This window comes from Pinus tabuliformis, chromosome 5_2 (assembly GCF_031772625.1).
Source record: "Pinus tabuliformis cultivar Carrire ecotype Pingquan chromosome 5_2, CPIR1, whole genome shotgun sequence".
NCBI lineage: Eukaryota > Viridiplantae > Streptophyta > Pinopsida > Pinales > Pinaceae > Pinus > Pinus tabuliformis.
In genome coordinates this window covers 600,777,281-600,795,957 of record NC_142306.1, presented here as the reverse complement: position 1 = coordinate 600,795,957, position 18,677 = coordinate 600,777,281, and positions in this window count along the sequence as shown.

Here is an 18,677-nt window from a genome sequence, read left to right as displayed (position 1 = left end):
AACTGTTTACATTTGCATGTTTGCCATAAGCGACATGTTTACCCTCTACTTGTTGCAATGATGGCTTCAAACAATGGAAATCATCCTTAAAACAATTTTGACATATATGCATTTGAGAACTTGGGATAAAGGTTCTCTTTAAATTTGCATTACATGCATTCAAGGATTTAAATTCTTCACCATTAAACTGTTCATATCCAAGACCAACATTCTTGGGACGCTCCACCACCGAAATAGATTCAACCATGCCTTTGTGCATGCTTGCCCAAACCTTTGCCTTCACTATAGCCCATCTTAAACATTAATTTGGACCCTATACCCCTTGTATGTTTTTCAAAAGAACCAACACACTTTTCAATTGAGGAAATTGAAGACAAGTTTGAATGATTTACCTCATCCTTAGGCATTTTCTTGGACAAAGCTTCTTGAGCTTGAAGGAGTTGTTTCTCCGTGTCATGCAGTCTCTGGAGAATTGTTTCCTTCTCTTCCTTCATAGCCAACAATTGTGCATGAAGCTTAACACTTTCTCTTCGATCCTCAATGAGAATCTGCACCATGTCCTTCACCTTAATGAACTCATTCTTCATGTCCTCATTGAATAATTTCGTGAAGGAGGAAACTTAACTTGTGGAAGAAGTTGACATTATGTAAATGGTCAATTAGTAGAAGGAACTTCCAACTAAAAGTTCTCAAAGCTTTAAAACAAAATGGCAAGCTTTTGACCAAATGTCTTTACAGCCATACTCTTATTCAAGCAGCCATAAAACACAAACTCCAATAGCTTTTGTAGCAAACACAAATCAAATGGGTTTGTTTTCCAAAGATAATCTTGAGGTAAATTGTGGTAAGGAAAATAGTCTTCAACCCTTTCCAAGACGTAGCTAACATCAGGTATCCTTTCAACTCAAGCAAACTCATACAATCAACCATTTTGCAACCCATAAAACAATCAATCTCTTACATTGTTTTAACACGTTTTGCACAAAAACAAGTGCTTAAAATATAAACTAAACCAGAGATTAACTGAAGGAGATTTTATCTACTTCGCAATTGTATAACAAAAGCGTTTAGAAGGCTTCCTGGCTTGCTTCAGACTCTGTCTATAGTTTATATTACTACTCACAGATTCACAAAAACAGTAACTGAGCTTTGATACCATCTGATCTGAAAATGGAAGTACTTGAAAATGTGTGCAAGGTGTCCATTTCCATTAAATTAAATGTGTGCAAAGTTTTCCATGTCTTGTTCATTAAACAAAGTATTTTTGGTTAATTTTTTGAGCCTTTAGTGTGAAGGAGGGTTATTTCATTTTCCTGTTTAACATATCAGATCTAAAAAACACAGCAAGAAAAAGTCACCACATATAACACAACAACTGATGAAGCAGTTCACTCCTCCTGGGCTACATCTACTGGGTCCAAGGCTCCCAAATAAGCATGTCCTTGCTTTAATTAGATGCTCAAAATGGTTATACAATGAATAAAAAGCCTAAATAGAAAAAACCAACTGTGAAAATGAATTCATAACATAGGAAACAGTAAACAATGACTATTGTTTCACCTCCAATGGATATACATAACCCAATAGAGCTCCAACACTGCCTAGGCCCTAGTGGCTCCTAGAACTTCTTTGCTACAAAATTACCTGAATATGACCTCTGATGGCTGTGAAACCTATCCCAATGGCTCTGGAATGCTTAGAATAGCCAAAATAAAATAAAAATCGTCCAAAAAGGATCTCCTATCAAAATTTATGACCAACTGAAGTTTTGTCCAGTTTCACCTAAAAAAACTCCACCAAATTTGGTGAAACTGCAGTTAGGCACGCTAAAGTTGGCATAAACACCTAAAATGGTAGACTCCGCCTGATTTGACCGCATGGTTAGGGTGGTAATAAATTTTAGGGGTGTAGTGGTCACATGGACCGACTACTCCACCGCCGGCAGAACCGTGGGCCAACGGTTATGAAAGACCGTGGCATTTAATGCTAGCGCAACCTCTGCCGGTTCCATGTGACAACTCCGCATAACTTAACCGTTTGGTGTCGTAGTTTTATCTATCAGTAAGCCTATGGTTCTGAGCGCCCAGGTCATATTGATAAGGGGGCTGGCCCCTTTTCCACCCAAATGAAATCTCATCAAACATTAAATAGGATATGCGACCCTTGTTTATTAAGATCCAATGTGCAGGTGGGCTGGTCAATCCTGTGGTTTGGTAGCCACCCAAATTAGGGTTGATTCCTGTGATTTCCATGAAATTTTTCCATACCACCGTTCCTCCAACCAGGGGCCATGTGGCAACCTCCGGGCTTGCCATGTGTCACCCATTGATTGGTCCTCAAACTTACACATCCAACTGCAGAGTGCCATGTGTCAAAATCTGGTTGGCCTTTAGGGAATATTTTGTGGAATATTCCCAAAATATTTTGAGGAATATTCTTTTTTAATATTTTTCAAAGTCAAAGTCAACCCAAGTCAAACTGATTTTTGTAAACTTCAAACTTGAATAACTTTCACATACGGTGTCAGATTTTCGAACCATTCACGATGCTGGGATCGTATTGACAAGGCCTATCTGGTCATTCAAGTTGCAAGTAATTTTGAAAACTTTCAATTTTGAGCTTTTTCCCTAGCTCAGACTTGAGCTCCTGACCATTGAGGTGAGGAAATTTCTGTTGAACATGGTCCCTGGTGAACCAATTTCCCTGGTGTAGGACTTGGCCTGCTTTGACAACTTGATATAGATGTATCCTCTCTTGGTGACTGTTCTTGATCTGTGTATCCATGATCTAATCATTTTTGGCCTATTCCATGTAGTCCGAGTTGTGCTCTGTTGGTGTGAGATGTTTTGCAATGTTGGATGTGACCAAAAATGGTGGAAAGTATGACCGAAGGCAGTATAGATTGAACACTAGGTGCAGACCAAGGAATGGTAGGATGTTGAGCTCGAAGGCATTGTCACCAAAAACCTTGGTGGTGGTGTATGTTCCATATCAGATTGGGTGAAGCTTGCGGTGGGGTCTAGTGAGGTGCTCCTTCTACAAATGTAACCAGACTTTGTTGCCCACCTGGAACTTGTGCGACACTCGATGTTGATCATGGAACTTCTTATGCTTAGAATTGGATCTGTCCAATATATCATGGACCTACTGGTGGATGTGTTGAATGCACTTAATGAAGTTGTTAGCCCTTTCGACTTCGGATTGGATGTGAGCCGAATCTTCCTGAGTGGCTGCAAATGGTATGGCCACATCAATGGGACATAATAGTTGAATTCCCAGCCCTACCTGAAAGGGGCTGTGGCCTGTTGAGTTGTGGAGAGCTCTATTGTAGTTGTGTTGGACATAAGGGAAACTTTCATTCCACATGCGTGGATGCTTCAAGTTGTACATGCACAAAATGTGTACAATCATCTTGTTGACAACCTCTGTTTGGCCATATGTTTGGGGATGGAAAGTCTTGGAATTAGTGAGTTTTGTATCCATTATCGACCAGATATTGGACAAAAATGCACGTAGGAATATGTTGTCCCGATCTGAGACAGTGCATTGTGGGATGCCAAAGTGTACCCACACTCGCTTAAGGATGAGCTTAGCAGTGGCCTCTGATGTGATACTCTTCTTACAGGCTGCCATGATGGTCATCTTGGAGAATTTTTCGACAACCACGGAAACATAATCGTTGCCGTGCTTAGTAGAAGGAAGGCCTGACATGTAATCCATGGATACAGATTTCCAAGGCTGACTAGGAGTAGGTAGTGGAGTATACATGGCTTTCTTATGGATGGTTGGTTTGGCAATGACACAAGTGGTGCAAGATCTAATGTACTTTTAGACATCTTGACAAAGTTTCGGCCAATAAAAATACTTCTTCAATACCACCACTGTTTTCTCTACTCCAAAACGTCTAGCGACCCGACTGTAGTGTGCCTCCAAAGTCATCTTGGCATGCTCACTTGAAGGAACATAGATGTGTTGTAGGTGCCATAATAGTGCATCTTGAAGGTGAAAATTTGGAATTTTCTTCCCTTCCAGGAGTGCCTGTTATGTGCTGTCAAATTTTGGATTGCTCTTGTAAAGATGTGGCATCTTGAAGTCTCATTCCCACAGGAGACGTTGAGCACAATTATCATCTCCATGACTAGTGGTTGGCTTAGGCAATCAATGACATTATTGGTGTTGCCCTTCTTATACTTAATGTTTAAATGGAATTTTTGCACGTAGTTGGACCATTTCTAATGGAAATTGTTTTGCAACTTCCCCTATGTCTGTATGGACTGTAGGGGTAGGTGGTCTGTGTGGATGACCATTTCCTTCCCCATAATGTAATGCTTCCATTGATGGTAGGACTTCACATTGGAATACATTTATTTGACATAAGTGGGATACTTTCAGACTATGTTTGAAAGTGTCTCACTGTGGTAAGCCACTGCATACCCATGATGAGTAAGAACCACACCAATAGCATAGTCAGAGGCATATGTCTCAATCCCAAATGGTTGTTGTAGGTCTGGTAATGTGAGCACTGGTGTAGAGGAGAGGTGATGCTTTAACTCGAAAAACACCTACTATTGGGTTTCAGACCAAAAAAACTTTGCTTTCACTCTTCCCTTGGTGAATTGACTTAAAGGCCAAGTGATATGAGAGAACCCCAACATGAACTGGCGGTAGAAATTGGCAAGACCCAAAAAGCTACGGAGCTCTATTAGAGTGGTTGGGGATGGTCAATCCCGAATGACTTGTATCTTAACAAGGTCCACATTTACACCCTTCTCATCAATTATGTACCCTATATATTGAACCTGGGCGAGGCCAAAAGTGCATTTCTCCAAGTTAGCACACAACTTGTGTTTTCGCAGGGTTTGAAGGACTTGTCGAATATGTTGGAGGTGCTTTTCCTAACTCTATCTGAAGATCAAGATGTCATCTAAACACACCACCACAAATGCATTGGTGAAGGGTCGCAAGATGTCGTCCATCAGTCTCATGAAGGTTGTAGGGGAATTCATCAATCCGAATGACATGACCAACCATTTGGAAAGGCCCTCCTTGGATTTGAAGGCAGTCTTCCACACATTGGAGGGTTCAATAGGAACCTGGTGATAATTTGAATTCAAGTCAATCTTTCTAAAATATTTGGCCCCCTTGAGATGGTCCATAATGTCATCAATCTGCGAGATTGGGTACCTATTCCGGATAGTGACCTTATTCAGTGCTCGATAGTCAATACAAAGTCTCCAGGTCCCATCCTTCTCCTATACCAATATTATTCAGCTCCCACACAGTGATGAACTTGGCCTAATGTGCCCTTTCTCCAATAGTTCTTGAATCTGCCTCTTGACCTCATCGTTCTCCATAACAGAGCATCGATAGATCAGTCCATTGGGAAGTGATGCGCCTGGGGTCAGATCAATGGAGTGCTTGAATTGACAGTATAGAGGTACCCTTGTAGGTGAGGTGAAAATATCCCTGTACTCCTCCATGACCTTATCCATTTGTTGTGGTTGTGTAGAGGAGCCCTGCCTGGAAGTTGTGGCCAAAACCTTCTTCTTGTATTGAGGGAGAATCATAAGGAAAGCAAATTTCTTGGTCTAGGAAATCATCTTAATGCATTGCTTTGCAGTGATCAAAGAGATGGAGGTAGGCAAGGCTACCTCCGGTATCATGTACAACTTATTGGCCAAAGTAATAATCACATAGCGAGGTCTAGACTCATATACAACATGTCGCTTCCACAAGTATGGTTGTCCTAACAATACATCAAAAACTTCAAGAGGATCAACATCACATAATACCTCATCCGTGAAGGGCTTGATGCTGTAAGGAAGGCGACAGTACTCACTGACACAAAGATCTCATCCTTGGTGAAGCCACCTAATGGTGTACCACTGTGGATGTGTTGTAGTCTTTAGGCCCGACCGCTTCATGATCTCTCCTAAAATGAGGTTCTTTTGGCTCTCGTTGTCAACAATGAACTGCAGCGGAGAACCCTTTACCCACATCTGTGAGTGGAAGAGGTCTTCCCCCTCCTCTAGTTCTTCAGGCTCAATCTTCTGGATCTTGGGGGCGGCCACGGTGGCACTGGATTCTACATCAATGATCTCCTTCCCTTTGTCATTCCCCTTATTGAGTTATGATTCAATGTTGGGACATGTGTCTGGTTTGGAGGCCTTTAACTCGGCCACCAGTGACTTCTTGTCTCGACACTCACTTGTGTTGTGAGTGGAGCTCTTATGGAACGCACACCATTTTCCTGTGTCCTTCTTTGTGTTCGTGGTGTTGTTCTTTGCTTGTAGCTTCAGAGGGCTGTATTGGGTAGCCCTGCCTTGGCTTTGTTCTTTTCTCTGTGGTTTGGGGGTGCCTTTTCCTTGCTTTGGATTCGTAGATCCAAATTCCCGCTTCTTCCGTTTAAACTTCTTCTCAATCTTGACATCATATCGGTACGTCGTGCCAAGAGAGGAAATTTCCAAGAACTCCATCTCGTCCTGGATGTACTTGTGTAGAAAGTCGCAGTACATGAGTACCAAATGCCACTTAGTCTCGTTGCTACCCAACTTCATGCAAAGGGTATGGAAAATATTTGTGAACTCCGGCACATCTTGGTCCCTTCCTTGCCATATCGTGGTCCACTTCATGTATTTATCTTCATAGCTCCCAATAGGGTAATATTGTCCCTTGATGGCATCTCGGAAAGAATCCCAAGTGCGTGTGGCTAAAAACAATGAGGATTCACTCTCATCCTTTCATTCACAGTAGGTTTCCCACCAGTCCTTGATGTGTGGGGCAGCTTTGAGAAGTACAAGAGTTATATTTTCCTGATTGGAAAATTCATGAACTGAAAAATATCCTTCCAACAAATTTAACAATTTATCTAGGGCATCTGCATCTATCAGGCCCTCAAATATGGGAATATCAAAGTTAAATTGTACCTTAAAAGGAGTGGTGCTTCCAGAGTGGTTGTTGGATGAATATGTGTCACATGTGGGTAGACATCGAAGGATCTGGGAAAAGTTATCCATCATTGCGTTCCTCTATTGCTCAAGGGCTTCCTCGAGCAAGATTTTGAAAGGATCTCCTACCCCCTCATCTTTCTTTTCTTCCGCCATGGGAGGTCGTCGGGGTTTGCAAGGCTGATCTTGCAATGGTTCAACCATATCAAGCCCTCACTTCTTATACCCTAACCTCATTAGGGACATGCAAAGAAAAAATAGAGAAAGAGAAAACTTCTTTGATACCACTGATCCGAACTTATACTGGAATGAAACAAATTATGGATATAATCACAAATATAGAGATGCAGTAGAAAAAAACTTCATTTCATTAATAGAAAAATACTGAACTATGCTTACAAACAGAATGGAAATAAGATAGCTCGGGTGATGGTAGCTTATCTCTGAGAAGAGATGTGGCAGCTACATGCCAACTAAACTGTGTTACAATGAGGCTCAAGGGTCTATTTATTATTGAAAAACATGAGAAAACCCTAAACAGAGAAAACCATAACCCCACGAGATGTAATGCCAAGATTTTGTGGGCCCTGTTGGGGTTAGTTGGGTAGCCAACTTCTCGGGGTCGTAACATTGTCATATTATATCCAATTGGCATGAACGATACCTTATTGGAAAGGTTTCTTTGAGTACTATATGTTTTTCTGCAGGCCCTTGCCTATGGTGATGGGCCTGTAGCAGACCTCAAAAAACAATGTTTAGGGGGTCAAAATTGCTCTGGAAGTTCAGGACCCAAAAAACTACTAAAAATAGTAAATGTTGAAATACACGAGGAAACATATGAAACTCACTGGAGGGTCTACGTGGCATAGGTTGGTGGCCACCAATATCCACCTGGATCATAACATAATTTAACTATAACTATCACATTTAACATAGCATTATTATTTAAAACATAACACACACACATATATATTACTTAACATATAACTATATATAATTATACAATTATATATATAAATACATGTTTCAACATGCATCATTGATAGATACATTAAATCCATCATGAAAAGTGTATTTGGTCGAGTGAATAAAGCATTTAGAGTCTTTTCTAATTTGTACCATATTGTTTCATTATGTAGTGTGTTGCACAAGAAACATTGTCTTAATGTGCTTGCAGCGAGTACATGTCATGTGTCAAAGTCAAACATTAAGAACTTAAAGTTTGTCGAAGTATTTGGTTGGCATGAAATTTTATTAGTTTTGTAAATAGGTTTATTTCAATTTTTTACATATATATTTACATATTTATGCACTATAAAAAAATAGATTATTTAGAAATGGGGAAAAGTGTGAAGGTAGATTTGATCATTTCTTTCGATTGCGTTTACATGGAATACAATGATTTTGTTGATAAAATATAAAAAAATGGACACTAAAGTTTAGGATTTCAGGCTAGATTATTCTTCTCGGGTTTAGAAATGTTTTTTTTGTCAACATTCTTTCTAGGCCAACTTTTGTTTCTAGGATTAGTTTATATCTATTAAATGTGTTATATGTAATATTCATAGGCATCCCATATAAATTCTCGCGCTGCAAGCCATCGTAGTGTGAGGGGATTTCTAATATGTGGTCGAACTCATTATAGATCATGTAGCCCACCTACAGTGCATGTTCCACTCATAGATCTTGCCTCCAATGCTAGTCAGAGTGTATGAGGAAGTGTTTTTGGCTCTTGTTGATGATCTTGCAACCTCTAGTTGAACCTCTTCACCTATTTTAGGTACACCTCCTACGTTTTGAGATCCTCTTTAAACTTTATGTGTTTATGTCTTGAAATTGTCTTTAATTTTTAAATTCTCTTCAACTGATGTGTTTGAGTTTAATGTATATGTTATTTTGGTTCTAGTTTGTTAATTATATATGTTAAATTATGTTTATGATTTGCAGGCCCTTAGTAGGTTGAAGATGAGGATCATATTACAACATTGATCCCTCCATGGGATGATGTTACATCTCATATCACATTGGAGGATGTTGTGACCTGTCATATGTGGATCACACAAGAGATACATAACATCCCTGCTAATTCATCAAATCGTCATAGTTTATCTTTGATAATGGATAACATCAATAGGTTGATCGAGACATACCAAAGGTCAGGCCCACATAATAACCTCTTATAGTCCATACAAAGGATTAGGAGGCATGAGTTCAGAGGCCGATGTTGGACACCTAATCCGCTAAGGGTTATGGTCTGGAAGCTGAACAATCAAAAGGAGTCCAAGAGACCTTGGAAGATGAATCTAAGAGTCACACTAATGCATTATAAATGTATATCATGTGAATAATAGATGAATTAAATGTTTATATTTCATATCCTTTCTTCTCCATGGTTATGTAACATGGTATCAAAACGGGGTGATCTACTGCATCTCACATGAGACACTTGATTTTGTGGCCTTTATGTTTATTCTGCTGATAGACCCACCCAGTGTCAAATATGTCATTCCTTACCCCTATCTGCATCGATTTTCTTTGAGATATCATAAATTTGTTTGGTGTAACTTCTCATGGAAATAATTGTTCCCTGACATAACGTTCCTCTGCACCAATTGTGTTACATGGTTCTACTCCATCCCTGCCTCGACTTTCACTCAAATTTGTGCCCAAGCACTCATTTGACCTTACTGGTTTTAGTGGAAACCACCGCCTATCGACCTGAATTGTTAATACCAAGAAATTGAATGTTATAGTTGAGTTTCTCTACATTGTATGATCCCAATTTACACTGATATGAATATTGTGATCTAGTGTTTTCTCACCTATAGATAATCCCTAAATTCCCATCAACCATTCATTTTATTTACTATCATTGCTCTGCTTAAACGTTAATGTCGATTCATTGTGATTCCTTAGGAATGTTGTAAGTCAAAGAGGACAGTTCCAAATTCTTATAATCTTTTGGCTTAAGATGAGACAAAATTTCCGTTTGGAGTTGTGTTTGAGTGGTTTCAAGGCTCCAATGATTGGTAGCTGGTCCTACCTGCCACTCTTTCCCCCCTCCTTTTAGTGCATACATATATGGACAATGTACACCATTATCAGCTTCGATATATTTTTCATACCAAAGTGCCATAATGTTATGGCAATGACATGTTAGCACTGCGCATACAATTTAACTCTTGCTAAGTATCAACAAAATTATTGAATCATTTATTTTTCTATTTTAAATTGAAGGCCTCACTGATTTTTGGTGTAGAAAATGATTGCTTACAATGCGTCTAATCTAAGCCATGGAAAAGTCACTTTTGGTGGCAGGGGGGTTTTGAGATTCACCTTAAGCAACCATGGGTGAAATGGAAGCGTTTTTTCAAAAAATTGTGTATTTGTATTATGATTAGTATTATTCAAAATTCTTCTTTAGCTGCGCAACAAAAGACATTCAACAACTTAAAGCTAGACCTCCTTTAAGTGACCGTTTCAGCCACGGTACTACCGAAATATCTCAAAAAACTCTAACTGTACAACGCTTTATAGATGAGTTTCTAGCAAGTATGTCGAAGGTATACATCGAGGAGCTACAAAAGGCATGAGAAATTGATCTATAGAGGGTGGACGAGTCATGGAATGACACCACCATAGCGCATATAAGTTGAGGCACACGATCTATGTAGAACAACTTTGGTGATCTGACACGTGGGAAGGTAAAGCTCGATATACACCTTTGAATCAATTCCAAACTTGTTGTTAGCTTTGGTTGATGGTGGAGGGCACATTGAAGGTAGTGACATAGGATTTATTCGTGTCTTATAGAGGCATCCACATTAATTGTTTGATTGAAACATAAGCTAAAAGAGTGAGTATTTCATTTGTTTGAGGGAAGTTGGGAAAGTGTGTTGTTGGGATATTAACAAAGTTCCTGGTAAATCATTCAATACCATGTATCTCAAAAGCCATGAAGAGATTAGATTGGATTTAACAATCCAAATCTGGAGAGGGGACGATGGAATGGAGTTGCTGGTAAAGCATTCGATACCGTGTATCCAATCTATTTTTAATATTGAGTATTAATGCCTATTAATGGTGTTCAAAGTTTGACCATATAAAATTAATGAATTTATGCTAACCTGTTGAAAATAGCAACAAGAAATGATAAAAATAGAATCCAGAATATTCCAATTTTAATTTGTCCTTGAATTAAAATTGTGAATTAAAATTCAAATTTAGTCTCACCAGCTACTTGGAAATAATTAATTAATTCATTATAGATTAATTAATTGGAGAAATTCAAGTTAGAAGTCTTTCTGCAGTCATGCAACACTTATCCCTTAAATTAAGGAGATTATCCCTTAATTAAGGAGATAAGATTGAGTTATATTTGAGTTGTAATTAGTTAGCTAAGTTTACTGAGTTAAGTCAAGTTAAATTAGTGCCAAACTACTTGAGGAACTAATTGTGAGTTATCAGTTAGTTGATGCATGCATGCACTCAACCAGTGTACTCCAGATAACTGAAGATTCCCTCATCAGAAACTCATGCATGTCTATTTTGAGAAAGACCCAGTTGAGCTAAATGTCAAGGACAGGTTACTATCAGTTGCATGTGTTTCCCTATAAAGGAAATGCATCCATGTAGTCAAGGGAAGGTTCCTTGAGGATTGCACAATTTTGACAATGTGTTAGAGTAGTATGTGAGAGCAGTGTTACACTGGGTGAAGGAGATCATCCCAGAGGTAACTGTGCAAGGAAATAGGAGCTTGGAGGGTAGAGGAGAAGGCTTGTGAGAAGCCAGGTTTGCCTGTGAGCATCCAAGAGGATTGTATTGAGAGCTGGCTAGCTGTGAGAGCTAAGGCTTTGTATAATTCCTATGTATTTCCACCTTGTATGATAATACAGATAGTGGGGTTTTTAGCTGAGGCTTTCCCCTGATTATTTTTTGTGTTTCATGTGCATTGATTCTTCTTCTTCTGGTTATATGTGTTCAGCTTTGATTTAGCTCAATCTTTAAGCTTCCGCAAGTTTGATAGTAGAAGTAGATTATAGTATTTTGCTTTGGTATATTGCATTATCGAGTTAATCTACAGTCAAATTTTCTACATAGATCTCAAAGGTAGATTTGTAGAGAATTTGCAGAAATTCCACATGGTATCGGAGCTAAGTTTATTAGAGCTGAGATTATCGGAGCTATGAACAGTATACGAAGAAGAGAATTTGATGTTGAAGTTTGGGGTTGCAGTTGCAAATCGAATTCATATCATACTTCAAGGTTGGCCAATGGAGTTCTATGGCTTGAGACTCGAGTATGCCATGGAAAGCAACTTGAATTACATAACATGGAAAGATCACATGGAGGCTGTATTAGAAGATAACGACTTGAAGGATTTCATTGATCAAGAAATCCCAAAGCAAGGTTCAACTAATGCACAAGAGTTGGCTGAATGGAAGAAGTGTGTGGCGAGGGCGAGACGGATCATCCTTAAGGGAGTTCGAGACCATATTGTCTAGAGTCTCCATGGGAAGGATACTCCATATTCAAGTGGAAGACATTGAAGGACCTCTACCAGAACAGTAGTGACCAGAGGAAATTGGCGCTCAAGGATAAGCTTCGAAGAATCAAGATGGAGAACAACGATACTATTTCCACATATCTGAACAAGATGACCACTTGTAGAGATGAGCTTGGAAGTGTGGGAATAACTACTGCCAATGATGATATGGTGAGCCTTGCTCTCCTTGGCCTTCCAAAGAGTTGGAATAGCTACGAGGAATTTGTGAATGGAAGGGAAAAACTACCGGATTGGGAACGACTGTGGTCGGATCTCATACAGGAGGAGATCAGGAGGAGCACTCGAGATCGTTCTTCATCCAAGGATGATGATGAAGAAAATCTTGCCTTAGTGAGTAAGGCAAGGAAAGGGAAGGGGAAGGCATCCCATTCCAAATCGAATTCTTCTCATGGAGGGAAGAAGGGTGACAAATCTAAAGTGAGATGCTTTAATTGTCACAAGATGGGACATTATGCGACTAATTTCCCATCAAAGAAGTCCAAGAAGGGGTCCTTGGAAGGATCGGAAGGTGAGGCATTGGCCTCTCAGTTTGAAATGGACTTACTCTCATCGCATGCATGGTGTCATCGATGATGGGTTGTGGTTGGTATCTTAATAGTGGAGCCTCATTCCACACGACTGGCGATAAATGTTTATTTAGTACCTTGGAGGAGAAAGACCTCAAGATGCGCATAGAGATGGGTGATGATGAAAGGTTTAGTGTTTCAGGAGTGGACACAGTTGTTTTTAAGAGGGAGAATGAAGCTTCTATCACCTTGACAGATGTGAAGTATGTGCCTGAACTGAAGAAGAACTTGGTATTGGTAGTGATGTTGGAGGACAAAGGCTACAATGTTGTAGGGAAAGGTTTTCCTTAGACACATCACCATGAGACAGGTGAAATAGATCAGTTCATGAATCAAGAACCTATATGCTCTTAAGGTTCAATATGCATTCAAAGCCTTGAGGAGCAAGGAAAATGTTAGAGACTTGGTGGTTGAGAGGGAGAGTAAATTACCTCTCAACATGCAGTCCCAGAAGAAGTCTCAGATAAATGTGGAGGAGCCATAATTGGAGAACAAAGCAGAGGGATCACATGCATCCATACCTCCAGGTGTGAGGTGGGGCGATGTGAAGTGATAGTCTCAAGAAGGCTGAAATTGGGTAGGGTCCATTGAGAGGTTTTATCTCATGGATCGTACCTTGCTACAAGAGCCCAAAGTACATAGTAGTGGGAGGAATCAGTGGGATTGACACAGTCAGAGATCAAAGTGACAGAGGCTAGAGCAGTTAGATATTGAAGAGCGCAGAGAAGGATTGACAACAATGCAGAAAGGCTGAGTCAGTAGAAGCGCAGAGTTTTCAGTCGATAGAGGCAATAGTAGTCAGAGACTTTGATGACAGAGGCATCATTCTGATTCAGGTTGGATGTTTTTTTGTTTTTGGAGTTGCTGGAGCAACAACACTAGAGAGAAGTGTTGCATGTAGAACATTCCAAAGGTTCAGGATTGGGATTGAGTTGAATTCCTTTCTTGTTGAGAGGGAGTGTTGAAAATAGCAACAAGAAATGATAAAAATAGAATCCAGAATATTCCAATTTTAATTTGTTCTTGAATTAAAATTGTGAATTAAAATTCAAATTTAGTCTCACCAACTACTTGGAAATAATTAATTAATTCATTATGGATTAATTAGTTGGAGAAATCCAAGTTAGAAGTCTTTCTACAGTCATGCAACAATTATCCCTTAAATTAAGGATATTATTCCTTAATTAAGGAGATAAGATTGAGTTATATTTGAGTTGTAATTAGTTAGCTCAGTTTACTAATTTAAGTCCAGTTAAATTAGTTCCAAACTATTTGAGGAACTAATTGTGAGTTATCAGTCAGTTGATGCATGCATGCACTCAACCAGTGTACTCCAGATAACTAAAGATTCCCTCATCAGAAACTAATGCATGTCTATTCTGAGAAAGACCTAGTTGAGCTAAATTTCAAGGACATGTTACTATTAGTTGCATGTGTTTTCCTATAAAGGAAACTCATCCATGCAGTCAAGGGAAGGCTCCCTGAGGATTGTGCAGTTCTGACAGTGTGTGAGAGCAGTTTTACATTGGGTGAAGGAGATCATCCCAGAGGTAACTGTGCAAGGAAATAGGAGCTTGGAGGGTAGAGGAGAAGGCTTGTGAGAAGCCAGGTTTGCCTATGAGCATCCAAGAGGATTGTACTGAGAGCTGGCTAGCTGTAAGAGCTAAGGCTTTGTCTAGTTCCTATGTATTTGCACCTTGTATTATAATACAGATAGTGGGGTTTTTAGCTGAGGCTTTCCCCTAAGTATTTTATGTGTTTCATGTGCATTGATTCTTCTTCTTTTGGTTATATGTGTTCAACTCTGATTCAACTCGATCTTTAAGCTTCCGCAAGTTTGATAGTAGAAGTAGATTATAGTATTTTGCTTTGGTATATTGCATTATCGAGTTAATCTACAGTCATATTTTCTACATAGATCTCAGAGGTAGATTTGTAGAGAATTTACATAATTTCTACATAACCAACTCATGAGGAGGTTCCATAACAAGATCATTTATCTATCATAGGATATGTTTCAGTTGAATAATGACTGCATTAGCATATTCAGAGCGGTCAGTCGGAGCAACATTAAGGTTATAAAAGTGTTTGGCACAAACACATGGAGAAATAAAATAGCATCCAACAAACTTGTGTTTGATTATAATTTGAGGAACTTGGCCTCTAGACTTCTTCTTTTTCCAAAGACTGCAAAATTTGCATGAACTTATAAAAACAAGATATAAATTTTGTTTTTATAGTTTTGTGGCATACATTGTAATACATTGTTTATGAAGGGCAGCAATGCACTATTATCTAGGTTTAATACTACAGTTACATTTGGTGTTAGTACTATCCCTTTCTGCAAGTTTTGTTCATACTCTAATTCTTCATCTGGCCTTGGTGTAACATTTGGCAAAGTGAGCACCCATTCATTTGGTTTTGGGAGTACATTTGAATCCAAAAAATTAAATTCTTTGAAAATGGCCAAACTTGATGATATCTTAGAGTTTTTGAGTACTCTAATACATTCCATTGAGATGAGATGTAAACATTAGCAAGGATAGTGTTTCCGACATTAAAATATGTTTCCAACATGCACACGAAAATATTGATTTTTTGCAACTAGAATCTCAGTTCTAGCGAGATGAGATTCAACATATTTGTCATTCTAAATTATATTATGTTCAAAATCATCCTCTGTTCAAGTTTGAAACAAACACCCATCAACCACCAGAAAGTGAAATCAGTAAGGTTGAGGTTGATTCACATTCAATGCCCATTTCAAGAGAAAATTTGCATGTCGATGTAGATGTTTGGTCTGCACTTCCCAAGCCCATCATTAGATCTTGGGTAGAAATTGTCAGAAAAAGCACAAAATAGGTCTTAGATATGATAAGGATGCATCCTTTCATATTCTAGATTACTCAAATCCCATCAAATTTCAGAGTGTAATGTTTCTTCATGAAAACTCACCTTCACCTGTTCCACATTCCACTTCTCCACATTCACAACCAAAAGTTATCAAATGCCAACATTGTGACCGAGTTGGCCATGTGAAAGATCTCTATTTTGATCTTCAACCATGCAATAATTATGGTCAGCACACTCATTCTTCAAAAAGATGCTTAAAAAATAAGCCTCCTACAAGAACAAATATTCACCTTGGATGGATCGCTTCTTGGCAATGGGCTTCAACAGCCAAGAAGACATTTTTCTCATATCACAGAATTTGTTCATGAGTACTAAAAAGTTTTACAGTTGATTTTTTTCCATTTTATCACCTTATATTTGACAGGGGGAAATTTATGGTCATCTACAAGTTTCAAAGATAAATAAAGTGATTCTGAGACACAACTTGAACCTGTTTCCTGAGCCTACAACAAGTGACAACCATACTCATATTCCGAGTTGTAGCCAAATACGTAGAAGCCTCTAAGAATGCCTTTGGTTGGTGGTCTTCATTAAACCACCATAGGTTGGATGCCTCCCTTTTCCGGGTTGAATGTCTCCCTCTGCAAATCATTAAGGAGCACTTCCTCTAGCAGAATACTTCAACTTCTTGCCAGATTTAGAAGAGTTCAGATAATCACACTAAGCATTCCTTTGGTTGGTGATATTCCTTAAACCACCACAGGCTGTACAACTCCCCTTTCTAGGTTGAAGGTCTCCCTCTCCAAAGCATTAGGGACACTTCCTCTAGCAGAATATTTCAGCTTCTTGTCATATTTGGAAGATTTCTCAGAAATGCACTAAGCATTCCAGTGTTGGTGGTCATACTTAAACCATTTCCATTTGATACCTCGAGTTATCTCACCTTATACTTTCATTTCACAGCGCACATTTAGCTTATTTTTTTCATGCATTTTTGTATTAGATATATTTTCTTCGACTCGTAAATACCCCGTTGGATTAAGGGGGGGAATGGTGGACACCTAATCCACTAAGGGTTATGGTGTGGAAGTTGAACAGTCTAAAGGAGTCCAAGAGACCTTGGAAGATGAATCCAACAGTCACAAAAATGTATTATAAATGTGTATCATGTGAATAATAGATGCATTAAATGCTTATCTTTCAGATCCTATCTTTTCCACAGTTATGTTTAACAACCTAGATACTTGGGCGATGGTGAAAGAGGACACCAAGAACATTGTTGTTTGTGAGTAGTTGTTCGATATCCCTTCAAATCACCTTGCTAAACATAGAGGTATGATTCCATTGAAATATTTTAGGAATGTTGATGCAACCCCTTTTATGTATGATAGATTCATTGGAGCTTGGGGCCAGTTCCCCCACCATGACCAGGTCACCATTTATTTTTCCAAGCATTTATATGTAGAGTTCATGTTACATATGAGGCTAGATTACACTGATACCAAATCTCATTATTATGGACCTGGCTTGGGACATACCTATGAGCGTGAGGGGGCTCGTAGGGACCTTGAGCATGTACCACCACCTTTGAGATTCTTTCCACTACCAACTTGGAGCTTGGTATTATCGACGGAGCTAGAGGAGATATCATAACTTGGTGGTGAGACTAGGGAGACTATTGTAGACAACATGTGGACATCATTGGCTAGTGCACATGTTGCATTAGATGGAGATATTAGGATACTACCACCATTGCCTCATGAGCCACCAGTGCCCTTATATGGTGATGCATTTCTCGCGAGTTTACCCATTGATCAACTTTTGACATATGAATGCATGTATCGTGATGTCATTCGTGAGACTTGGAGGGTGCACGACCCATGTGACGCAAACCAAGTATATATATATATATATATATATATATATATATATATATATATATATATATATATATATATATATATGAAACTTTTGACTCTTATCATCAAATTATGCATAATTATTTATATTAATTTCTAGTTCGTATTAGATTTCATTTATATTAATAAGTTCATGATAACATGTAGACACAACCCAGCTACATAGATGAGCTTATGAGGTCATCTGAGGGGGCAGTTGATCAGCCAGGCCATCCTCCACCAGAGCATGTTTCCATGGGTTCTCCTCCACCTCCACTCTTAACACTCATGTGGAGGAGAGTCATTATGTACAACCACATGGACTAGTAGTTGAGGTAAACTTTTTTTATTCCTAATATTTCATCATTTTCTTTTTTTAAGTGACATATACATATGCTTATTAATTTGTAGACTAATTATAGTTTGTCCTTGTCATTGTGTACACAGACCCATATGTAGAGTTTTATTGATGTTGTTAGTATGTGGACACATGAGTGGGATGTTGGGTTTAGAGGCACTGATGTTGCAGGTCCATCAATGTAGGCCCCAATCAATATGCCACATGGAGGGGAGAACCAAACCTAGATTCATCAGAGCCCCATCCTATTTGACTTGTACTTGCACTCGACTGAGGTTAGTAAATTCATGTATATGTAATTAAAAATGTGGTTCAAAATCATTTATTTCCATATTATTTATTTTGTAAAAATAATGATCTAATTAGTTTGCATTTGAATGTGTTATATTGTAGTACCAACTTATGGACACTTACTTTGTATGACGAAACTCACATAGGAGTTTTGCTAGTACTTAGAGTGGATAGTTTGTATATTTTAAGGCTTATTCA